General features: G+C 37.1%; 1 protein-coding gene and 1 long non-coding RNA gene across 6 annotated transcripts in view; one reads left to right on the top strand and one right to left on the bottom strand.

Moving 5' to 3' along the window:
- Positions 1–12859, bottom strand: part of ARHGAP24 (Rho GTPase activating protein 24) — a 426033-nt gene that overhangs the window by 100106 nt on the left and 313068 nt on the right. The window lies entirely within an intron of this gene.
- On the top strand, positions 3130–7151 carry LOC141573932 (uncharacterized). The gene is made up of 2 exons (XR_012500407.1): positions 3130–3429; positions 6783–7151. It is a non-coding gene; the product is annotated as an uncharacterized LOC141573932 (long non-coding RNA).

The raw sequence follows: 12859 nt of genomic DNA, 5'->3' as shown, positions 1-12859 counted from the left end.
GAAATCTTTATCAGAGTTCTCACCTCATTCTATTGCACACTGTACTTCACTTTCGACTAAAAAAAGATAGTAGTTGGTCTTTTAAAAGAATTTCATAAAATCAAAAGCACATGTACACACAGTCTGTCTATATATGTGCATGCCTGAAAATCAAAGGAATAAAATAAGCTTCTTTGAGTACTTGCAATCAATTGCAATAACAGACTTGCTAGATGCAGGAATAATTTAGCTAGCTATTACAAAGATTTTTTTTTCATGTATTCCATGTTCCATTTTAATTAGCCTCAAAAATAGGGTTACTTCTTAACCATTTCATATCAAATAAGAGTATAAAACTCTGCCGTATGCATTAAGTTCTATTTAATTAAGTAAATATTAATTCTCATAACTGTATATTCTTTTGTTACCTTGTTTCACAATCGTGGATCAAACTTTTTTTTCACTAGTAAACATAAATACATTAAACTCCATATTATTGGGGCACATTTAATAAGCGCCCAATGAAACAATTTATAAAACACCTATAAAAGTCTATCAAACATAAAACTTTTTGAATAGTTTGCCCCTACTTAATTTCATTATATTTTAGATAGGATGAAATGTGCCATTATGTTCTTAAATTTTTATTTCAAAACAGATACCTATACTCATTAATCATTTTTGCTTTTTTCTAAATCACGCTACATTAAATAATAAACATACAATGAGAATGAAACATACAAAACAGCAACAAAAATCTACCACAAGCTAACAGACTACGAGGATTTAAAGTATTTTTAATGAGCTACTATATTTTGCAACAGTCATGAGAAAACAAAAAGATGATATGGACAGTTATATAGAGATAAACAGAACTGGAAGAGAGAAATAACATCTATAACGGGAGATTCACATGCAAACTGAATTTAATAGTAATGTTGTAGTTGACAAAGTACCTCAGCCTCAAACGCAGGTCAGCCCTGCTCTGTTATCTTCTCATGGATAGAAGGAAAGGTCCAATGAAGAACGGTAGAATTAGGCTGACTGCAAACTGACAAAAAAATCTCTTTGACTGAACTTTACTCAAGCTCCTCTGAACTCTCTTTTCAACTACATCCCGCTTTTTGAACTTCTGCATTTGTCTCTGCATTGTCCTATTTTAGCAAGAATCCTGTTAGGTTTAGTTTAGCCAGAATCCTCCCTCACTCTTGATGTGTCCTCTTAGTAATTTTCTATTCACTGATCCCCTACACCCTCTTCCTTGGCTATAAATTCCCACTTTTCCTTGTTGTGTTCAGAATTGAGTCCAATCTCTCCCCCCCACTGCAAAACCCCACTGAAGTGGTCCCCATATCTAATTGAGATGGTCCCCCCAAATAAAATCTGCCTAACTATTCTTTAACATGTATCATGAATAATATTTTAAACAAATAAACACAGCTATTGTCTTACTTAGTGCCAGAAGAACCTCTATAACTCCTGCTCATCATGCAATGGTAGCACAAGGGCCCTAACTGGGGGGCCCTACAGGATGGTCAAGTGCCAGTGGGGTTCTAGGTGCTCCATCACGTTTAGAGCTGATGGTCAGAGGGGCTAAGCATGATAATCCATGGGGGATGGAAGAAAATATTACAACTTGACTTTATATTATTTTCATAGATGAAAATAAAGAGATCCAGTATTAGTACTGTTTAACATGTGATGGACCCTGCACTTTCGCTTAGTGCGTATGTCAGATGGTCAGTTTTGCGTACTGAAGACGGAGACTCTTTAGGGAAGAGGAGGAGTTTCACAAGGCAAAGGAATTGAGAGTAGAGGCCTTACCATTGTCTCTGAGCTTTGGATTACTGAATATATTGTTGCTTACTGGCATGTGGTTCAGTGAAGCAATGGATTAGAGCATCAATTTTAAGAAACTAGTCCTCATGAAATGAACAGATGGCTTACAAAGATTCCTTCCAAGAAACCAAGGATTAAAGACAATGCTCATCATTCAAGCACAAGGCAATTCCACCAGGTACATTACAAGATGAAAGGATCTAACTGTATCTGACAAGAAGTAGTCTAAAAACTGAAAATATAACAGTACTATTTGAAACATACATGTACCTGCTATTCTTGTTGCTAGACCTTGCCCTGGGTATATGCTGATTGCACAGCATGTATATACTGCCTTTGTGAGAATAATTAATCTCAGTTATAATAATCACCAAAATAATCACTTTTATAAACTGTTAAAGAAAATAATGCCATATATTAAATATATCTCTTTCACTTAAATTAAGATATTTTGTATTATTCACAAAAAATTTATTATTCTTAAGATACAGTCTCTTCTGCTATACATCTCTTTGACATGAACTTCCTCACATGTGACTGTTAAATAGAGGGACTGTATCAGTAGGATATAATAATAGATTTGGTTCATACATGACTTCTTACTAGAATGTTAATGTTTTAAAGAAATCAGGTACAAGCTTTCTCACAATTAAAGAAAAGCCTTAGCAATATTTGAAAACCTTAACAATGGAGCTGAAAATCTACAGGAGCCTTCCTCCAATAGTGGCTTATTTAGGATCCTTAAGAACTTCTCAGCTTACTAATAATTTAAAGTATAAGTGCAGTTGTAGAAACTGCATAAGACATGTCCCCTAACTTAAAACAACGGAAAGCCTACACCTGGGAAAAATATTTTTAATTTTGGTGAAGATGGTCTTTATTAGAAGCAAGCACCCTTCCATACCTACATCTCAAAGGAAGAAGTCAAGCCTGGGCTCTTCAAGGCTGCAAAGGCATGACTGTCTGACAGTGATGACAGGTGCCAATATTTGTATGAAGGTTATTCTCATTCTTATCTGTACTCTGTTTTCAGATTGCTCTAGGTTTCGAGTGATCGTTCCTAATTCTAGGGGAAAACTCGAGCCATAGTATTTTTATTAAGCAATTTTGTAAGACAAGTAATTTTTTATGAACTCATATGGCGCTTAACAGCAGAGTGCCTAATTTAATCACCCAATCTTAAAAAAAACTCTGCATGTTTTGTAATAAAAATACATTAATAAAAATGTATAACATACAAGCAAATAAATGCTATATTTACATTGGACTATATGGTCTGTTTATTCTATTTTTTTTAATTGAGAGAGCACAGTCAAAAAATGTTTTGAGGCCACTCATCTAATTTTTATTACCCTGCATGGAAAATATGTGTATAAAAGCAGACATCAGCTTGACTGTGGAGAATGGAAGTGAGGAACTCTCAACACACGGGTCAGGTAACAGAAACACAAGACGGATATACTGAAATAGAAATTATGAAATGATGTCTCATGAAATGGATGCTTGGAAATAAAAGCAAGACAGAGCTCGGTCATGCAGCAGAAAAGAATGGGACCTCTCATTCTGAACATTCTGAACACCCTGTGGCAACACTGATTACATTACACTCTGGTGAGTTTTTACCGCCTCCTTCGCCTGTGTGAACTCCTGGGACAGGGTACCATGTCTTATTCAGCTTTGCAAATCCCCTGCAGTTGGTAAAAGCCCTGGCACGTAGGAGATGATCACAGTCGTTTGCTGAGTGAATACAATAATTTATGAATAAAGTTGTGTGCTCACTTGGAAAGGAAATAGGGTGAAAACTAAGAAAAGGAAGAAGAGAATGAACATTTATCAAGTGGTCATATGTGTCAGGAGAGCCAGGTACTTTATTACTGTGAATTATTCTTACAGCTCTCCTATTCCCATTTATAGAGAGGAAGTTGAAGATCAGACATTAATTTGTTTGCCCCAAATTGACACAGCTAGTAAATAGCTGGGCCAGGATTTGCAATATGATCTGATTTGGAGTTAATACTCTGGACTTCCTTATGCTGCCAGGAAGGGGTAGGGTCTCTGTGGAAGGTAGCTGCCATCATAAACCACAGCTTCTTTATACATAAGTAATGCTGATGTTGGCTGCAGGATTCTTTAAAGTCCAGAGTGTCAGCAATATCTTGGCTAACTATGACTTCCCAACCAGGGAAGAAAAATCAGCCATTAATAATTTACCCCTTCTTCATAGTTCAATTCCAATGGATTTGTTTTCTGTTTGGCTAAGATATGTTTTAAGAGTTAAAGTGATTTCTATATTAATGTGTTGATTGATTCTGTCTCCTAATGTAAAATACAAGACTTAGGAAATTTAAATGCTCTTGTGAAAGATAAAAAGGGTTTTAAGTTCAAGGTTACTAGTCTATGATCAAAACATAACCTATTAGACAAAGACAAACACTCATTCAGCCTGTTTGAAGTATGTGAGTAAATAATTCATGGATGTTTTCACAGTTTTTCTTGGGAATACATTGGTAGTTTAGACTTAAAATGTGGTGCACACTAAACCGTGGTTAAATATCTAGTTTAAAGAGCAAATAAACTTCTAAAACTAGTGGATATAATCATTATTTTTTAATGAAAACAATTTCTTCTTACCCTTATCTTGGCATAATAATGTCACCCAATAATTAGGAGTCTCCAAGAGACTAAACCTCATGGATAATATAATGTGTTTCTTTGTTGGTGAAAGGAAAGGTCGATTTGCTATCACTGCTTTGTCCCTTAAACAGAGGGGAATTAATTATGAAACTAATAAAACTTAAGCTTCAAAGCTCTTCAATTGCACAGCCCTCTTCCAGGGTCCTGAAGGAACTATGTCAAGGTGCTCACATGGTCATATATTTGTAAAATTCACAAAGTTAAGATGTTTTAGCCACAGTCTATTAAATCCCCTCTTCCCATTTCAGTTAATCAACCATCATACTTTCCCTTGGGTCAGGTAACACTGGAGTGGCTGCCAGCATTTTTGGTATCCAGGAAAGGAGAACTTGTATTGGTGATACATTTAGTTTAGGATTAATGGAATATATGCATGTGGTTTAAGGAAAGGCTGAATTAGCTTTTCATCCTCCCTGTAGAAAATGGTATTATAAAATAGTCATCAAAAAGTAATCAAAGAGTACTCCATCAATTAAGGTAGGACAGAAGGTGCATTAGGCATTTTGAAAGTAACAGTACCATTATATTTCTGGATTTGCGATGCTTGAGGGCATTTGTCAGTTGTCATAAATTTGGAATTTGTTGTAAATTCTTTTTCATTCTAGAATAATCATTGAATTCTTATTCATAATTTTGTATTCTTTCTCCTAAATACAACTCCCAGATGGTATAAGCTTTAGGTCCCTCAAAAATTACCCTAGACAACAATCTAAAACATTTTTGGAGGTTAAAACCATAAGGCTGTGTGATAGATTTATATGCTTTCTTTAGAATAGATGAGAACGTCAATACCTTTCTCCCAACCAGGAATTATTTAAGAGCTCTCTATTCAAAGGAGAGAATAAATGGGAATAAGTCTAGTCTCCTATCTTCTTTATAATTCCTCCTCTTATTTCAACATTACCATGGGCAGCAAACAGAAATACAATTGCACCATTTAGTAGGTACTGTTCAGTATGAAGAAACTTGAAGTAAAGTTGCAAAACAGTAAACAATAAAACACCTTTAAAACAAAGAGGGTGTTATTTTTTCTTTGCCTCCCCCAATCTCTGCTTTTGAAATGTTTTAAAACATTTTTGAGAAAAGCTTCCTCTCTATACACCTACTATCAAGGGAAAGGGCTCTAAAACCCTCATCAAATAATTAAATGTTTTATACAATGTAGGTGGATTTTAAGTGTGCTCCGAGCACAAAGCAAAACCTGTAGAGGTATCTGTCCCAGTGCACAAATCACCTGCAGTCCCCAAGAACTCCTATGTCCATATCTCTCATAAACATGTGAGTCCATGAAAAAGGAAAGTCTCTAATACTTAGTGGACTTTAATTGTGAAAACGTTAGCCTGTAAGTGTTGGGTCAATATGGACAATAAGCAGATAATACCCAGACAGATACACAAATGAGAGTCTTCACAGATGAGTGAGGAAACGTCAAGAGAACACTGGGTTAACTTTCTTCCTGGAAAGCAAAATCGACAGCTGAGGTCAACCTGCTTTATTGCCATACCTAATGAGTGAGTTCTACTGCTTAAATTTCATCTTTGGAAGAAAATATAGACATGTACCTATAAAAGCCTTAGCAATACAGGCAGGATGCAGTTTCATATTTCTAGACACGGTTGTTGATAGCACTTAAGGTTGGAGAAGGAAAAAAAATCAGTTATATATGGTAATACAAGTCATAAGGGTGCTTTTTCTTGCTCTCCTGTAACACTGACGCTACTGCTAATGATAGTAATGGCAGCTAACCTTTAGTAAGTGCTGTCTATGTGTCAGGCACTGTTGTAGCTACTGTTACTATCATTCCCACTTTTCAGATGATGAAATTAAGGTGCAGAATTACTGAGACAGTAATCAAAGACACAAAGCCATAGCACTGGCAGAGCCGGGATTCAAACCCAGGCAATGTGGATGAATAGCCCAAGCTCCTCACTATTGTGTCATACGTATAATGAGCTGACCTCCGGGTCTCTTCTGAAGAATTCTAATTTCAAATATTCTACCCTGAATCCTCTTGTTTCTCTGATACATGTCTCAACTTCACTTTCCAAAAACAGTTCCCACAAATTCTATATAATCAGCTCCAACAAGATGCTTCTGTTAAACTATAAAAGAAAAACCAAATTGATTGTGAAAATGTATGGAGAAAGAAAAGTCTTTCCTTTCCTGCAAATTGATGTAAAAAATGTGCTCCCTTACTCTGATCACCAAATAAGCATCAAATTGGTGCACTGAAAGTTTCTCAGCTTTGTGTTTTTTGGTTTTTTCCCCAGAACAGGACTGTAATAACTTAGAGTTAGATGATCATAGAAGACGTCCGTCAAATGCAGTTGGAAGCACCATCTCATAACAATACCTGGGAATCAGAGCTAATGCAAGAGAAATACCAGAGTCCTCTGCAAGGAATGACAGAAATAGAATAGCAGCTTGATATCCTTGAAATGACAGACGCTGAAGGCTGAATGTATAAACAACATTCTCAAACCCCTACTCCTTTCTGCATTTTTCTACAGATTGGAATCTAAGCATTTATTTGTAATATGTAATAATACTGTAATACATCGTAACTCATTTATTTCATAGTTTGGATTACAATCCAATATTACTTTATTTATTCCATTACATTGTTTCCGTTTTATCTACTGGGAGCTGTTTCAGTTGTTATTTTGTCCCTGTGACATACCCGCATAATCATGTTTTTGTTTTTAAATAGCGCGGCTTTGCCTTCTGGCACTACATAATGCTGTAGGTTCATCTTGTACATTTCCTGCCTCAGTCCCAGAATCAGACATTTTTCCCAACAGCCCTGATTCTTTGTTGGAAAATAGTATTAGAAACCAAAATCTGGGTGCTCAGTGTAGGGCTGACTTTTAAAAAAAATATTCCATAGAATTTTTCATTAAGTTTCTCGAAATTAAATGTGCTATTTCAGCTTTGCACAGCTCATATCCTTCCCCGATAACTTCCTTCCTTCCTTCTCCCTTAACATCCATCCCTGTTTCACAATATTCCTAAAGGGTCACTGCATCCATTCTCCACCTTAGCTAACCGGCAAAATGTAGATGCCCTATAGTACAGGCTTTCCAGTTACAAAGCTAGCAAAATTAAAACAATCACAACATTAAAAACAAAAACAAAACTTCATCCCACCCATGTGAATTTTATCATCATTTCCACACTCATGCTCGGTGAGTGTACACTTTTGATTGAATATGACTTCTGGAGAAGGGTTATCTTTTGCTGTTATATATCATAGTATCAGTTATATATATATATGTGTGTGTGTGTATACACATATATATGTGTATGTATATATATAAACTCTTAAAGAATTAAATATAGAATCTTTAGATCACCTAGATCACTACTGCCTGATAATAATAGCACTGAGGATTGAGAGTTGAGTATAAAAATAGAATTCTAAGAAAAGGGGGAGCTGAAATTTCCAGGCACTGTTATGTTTCCACTTTTTTCCTCTCAAAAAAAGCACAGAGTAATTTATTGGGTAAGCTAAATGATCTGTGCTATTTTGAGGAAAAGAGGATGTCCTAGCAAAAAATAAAAATAAAAAAGGAAATCATACGTTTATTATTGCTTATTCACCCATCAACTCTAGTTCCGTCACCATCTCCCATCCCTGGCTAGCCGGAAAGCCAAATATTTTTGACATTAGCTATTTGGCTAATGAACATACGTCTGAAGTTCTCTCAATTCTGACATCAGTTATAAATTCAGTCGAGTACATGACAATGAGGCCCAAATTAAACTCAGACGTGTTAAAGATGGAGCACACAACATATAAATAGCAATGACACTTTAGAAGAAAATAGAGCTCTTCAATCAGCATTACAATTAAAAAAAAAAAAAGAAAATGACTGCTTTGGGCCAGGTGCTTTACATACACATAAATGATTTCATTGAGCCCTCTAGTTTAGTCTTCCTGAATCAAGTGCTTTAAATTCCATTAAAAAAATAAAGGTTAAGTGATTTGTTCACAAATCCATGAAGCATACCTATGAGTCCAGATTTAAAGACATTTTTTTCTGACTAAAATTCACATACAGCACAGAACCACTTGTGTATTTCAGGATTCCAGCCAGAAACAGCACATGCAGATTAGAGTAATCCATGGAGGGTTTAATAAAAAGACTGTTGCCAAAGGCATAACTGGGCAGTAGGAAACCCACAAAGGCACTACCCCAGGCCTGTACCACCCCCAGGATACGGCCAGCTGGAGGCAACGCACCCAGCCCACCACCCACAGTGACGGAGTCAGGGTAACAAACTCCTTATTCTCCTCCCTCCACCCAGTGCCTTGATTAGGTCTTTCGTGTGCCAACTCCAACCAAAAGGCATAGGACAAGGGAGTGGGGGGGTGGTCCTCACTGCTGCCCACTGGAGCAGAGAGCAGGTGGGCGGTGCCTAAGGAGAGGCAAACAGAATAGCTCAGCAGATGCTGAAATATTTCTAACTATTGGTTTGAGCATAGAAACAACATAGGCTTCACATTTAAATATGCTAAATATTTAATCTCTTGAAAATAAAGTTGAAAACCAGCAGCTAAAGACCTTTGCACTGAATCTTTCTAAATGTGTTAAGAATCAAAGGTGAGTTTGTTCATTTGGGGAAAATATCCAAAGAAAAACCACAGGAACAATGCCAAGGGCTCAAGAAGAACCTTTGCTGGCTGACAAGGTAAGCCAAAACAAAGCCCTGTAGCCCTTCAGTTTTGGTTTGTTTTGTTAAGTCAAGACTCTCTAGGCAAATCTTATTTTTGCTGAAGCAATTCTGAATCATGAGAAGTTACTCCCGAAGAACTGTGTGGATCTAGCTCTGTCACTGAGTGGTTGAATATGCTTAGTTAGACAAGTGATTTAATAGCATTGTTGTGCCTCAGCTACTTTTTCCACCTCTACTACAATACCTAATCCTCAATCTTATATATGTAATTACTTATCAAGTTAATATTGCAGCTGATCAACATAGAGGGAAGCATATTGCAAAAGGTGTTTCCAGCCACTGCATCCATTTCTCTGCTGATTTTGACTGACTGCTGTTCTATTTTTCTTTTCATTTTCTTGCTTTTATGTGTAAATTGTCTAAAAGATTTAGAAACATACAAGGAATAGGTCATCAATAAATACAAACAATAAAGATACAAGCTAACTTTCAAAATTCAATAATCCAATAATCTTTTGAATGTATTATGGATGTCTTCTGCAGAAGAACCCAATTGGAAGTCTTTTTGAATATATTATCTTAACTGAAATAAATAATCCCTCTTATTTGTATTCATTTTGATTTCAATATTCCAGACTTATTTCTAAAGTAAAAACACAATCAGTTCTGAAAGACATGAATAAGATATAATATATTCCCTGGTCAGATTTGGTAATTTAATAAAAGTGAGTAAGTGATTTCACCTCAGTGGCCAACTCATGAAATCTTAGGATTGAATTTGGCCACAATAATTATTAACCTAGGAAATCAAGAATTAGCTTAAGAAGCTTTTTATTCATAAGATGAAGTTGAATAGCACCGCAAAGAGATAAATAAGAATTCTGAAACTCAACCCAGCAGGAAAGCCTACAAGGGAAAATGTTCTCTATGAGGACAGCAAACCCTATCAAGTTATTGCTCCATCTACATCCCAGGGAATCTCAATTGCCTCTTAATGAGTGTTGGATGGGAAATAGGGGCCCCGATACCACATGAAGGAGGGAGATGGATGCAGCATATGGAATTTATTCTCTCAGAGTGACAGAGTTTATTCATTTCAAATGTATGCACATTCTCAAGATACTATTATAAATGATTTATTGGGAAGACATTTTACCAAAAAACTTCAGCCAGAGCTCCTCTCTTCCTCTAACACACATAAAAAGAAAAACAAAGAAGAAAAGTGCAAGTTTGCCCTACCTAACTGGTGCACATTTCTGGTGCATTTCTTATTGCTCTTATTCATTGCAGATGAGCCTGGAGACACCTGGAGACACCTGTGAAAGACTCTGTCATCTACATTCCCTGCCCCCACCCAAGCTTAAATTTTGGGTCTGTTCATCCAAAAAAGAAAAAAGAAAAAAAAACCCTAATTTTCTTCCTTTTCAGAAAATTACCTGTCCATCATAAGTTTGGCCTCTAGATTTTTATACAGATGTCTTTGCCAAGCCAGAGGAGAATATTTCTGTTTTCCTTAGGATATTCTGAATTCAAGATAAACTTGTACAAATTTTACACAGCTAATTCAAGCCTCTGACACGGCTGTACTGTTGTCTTCGGCAGGGCTCTACTAAAAGTCACAATCAAAGTTCCCTAACGCTTTCAGATTTTTATTCAAGGAGTAATAAGCTGGTTCCTAACAAATGTACCCCCCACCACACCCCATATACTTCATTTGACATTTTAAAGGTCCTAGTTCATTAATATTAGCAATAGAAGTTTTATTGAATTCAAGAATATGTAGGAGACTCTTCTAGACTTTGGGGAAGTAACTGTTATAAGAAAAACTCTCCAACAATGATAAGTAATAGCACTAGGGAGTGGAAAATAACCTGTGTCCCCAAAGAGTGTCCGTTCATTTACCTGATACTGAGCATCTCTGGTCACCAGGCACAGTGCTAAGTGCTGGAAACACAAAGATAAACAAGCAGACCTCGTCCTTGAGTTCACTGAGTTTACTTACATTCTACTATTGTTAACAGATGGGTTTTTTTTTAAAAGGCTATAATATTAAGTAAATAAATAAATGTCCAAATAAGTAGACATTGTAGTCAAGGCTGTGAGGGAAGCAAATAGGGTTTTCTGATAGGAAATAATGGGGTGGTAGCCTACATCATTTAGGGTAGTTAATAAAGGCCTCTCTGAAGTTCAAGCTAAGAGCTGGGCCACCCAAGAAAAACAGGCCTACAGATAGGAGAGGTGGCTCCAAGTGTAGGGAATTAAAAAAATAATCCTGGTTAGTGGTGTATGTAGGAGTCACCCAGAGGCCAGTGTGGCTAGAGCATGTTTCATAGGGAGAGGAGCCCAAGATGAGGTTAGAGGTGGACCTTGTCATTCGAGGCTACAGGTCATGGTAAGGATGTGGACCCTTCTAAGCAGGGATAAAACAGTGTTTGTCTGTTTGTTTTAATGGCTCTTTAGTGGAGAATGTGCTTGAGTGGAAAAGAGACGCTATGGGAGTCCCTTGCAGCACTCCAAGTGATGGTGGCCTATGCCACAGTGATAGTGGTAAGCATTAAGAAAAGTCGAAAAAAAATATGAAATATACTTTGGAAGTAGAATGGATAAGACTGTAAATGAGCTGAATGTGAGAAATGAGGAAAAATGGGACCCTGTCAAATATGGATGGTGTTGCCACCTTCTGAGCTAGAAGAGGATGAAAAAGGAACTGGTGGTGGCAGGGGAGTGCACAAAGAGTAGCATTTTGGACAGTTGAAGTTTGAGCTGCATGCCAACCATGAGTCAGCTGAGTCTGTGCAGCAAGGCAGAAGGCTGGGGCAGGAATTCAGAAGGGGTGAGCCCTGGAGGAAGAGCTGACACTCCAGCTGGGCATTTGAGGAAGAGTAGGGCTTAGAAAAGCAGAGAAGGAGGAAGCCACTCCAGGGACTTAGAAGGATGGGTTGATCCAATTGTAGAACAATGACTGATAAGCTTAGCTGCAGTACAGACTTCTTGCAGGGATATACTGAAAGAGAAAATGGAGAAGTAAGTAGGAGGTAGATCAAGAGAACTTTTAAATTCAAGCCTAGGATTTTTTTCTTTCTTTCTTCTTCTTCTTCTTCTTTTTTTTTTTTTTTTTTGGTTTAATTTTAGGGAGCCATCAAGGGTAACTGAGTAGAGAGGTGGAGTGGGAGGAGTTGTGTGAATGAAGGGTATTATTAAAACAATGACGACAACTCGTGTATGATTTTTGGAGGCAAGGGAATCCTCAGGGTAATCTCTCAGGGCACCATTTCAGTAATCGAGGTGTGAATGGATGAATGTCTGGGCTAAGCAGGGGCACAGAAACAGAAAGGAAGAGAAGGATAAAGTAACAAAAGAATATTTGGTGCCTGAGACATCAAGGGGGAGGGGAAATAGAGGAAATAATTTGGTAAATACTATTCATGCTTTTTCTTTCCTTGACCAACTGGTATACACGAGCAATGTCCTAAGCAGTACACAGCCTGTGTATCTGGCTTCATGCTTTGCTTCCTCTGGTGTGGCTGGCACGGGGATCTACAAAGCAATAGTGGGTGACATCAGGACCAAACTGGTGACTGCTCGGCCGGAGAAGTTCCGGCATAGAAATAAGGAATGCTGAAGGATGAGATTAACATCTGCAAAATCTATACTTTGAACAAAGACACAT

This window comes from Camelus bactrianus, chromosome 2, assembly GCF_048773025.1.
Source record: "Camelus bactrianus isolate YW-2024 breed Bactrian camel chromosome 2, ASM4877302v1, whole genome shotgun sequence".
NCBI lineage: Eukaryota > Metazoa > Chordata > Mammalia > Artiodactyla > Camelidae > Camelus > Camelus bactrianus.
Note: the sequence above shows the minus strand (reverse complement) of the source record. Positions and strands in the feature narration are given on the sequence as shown.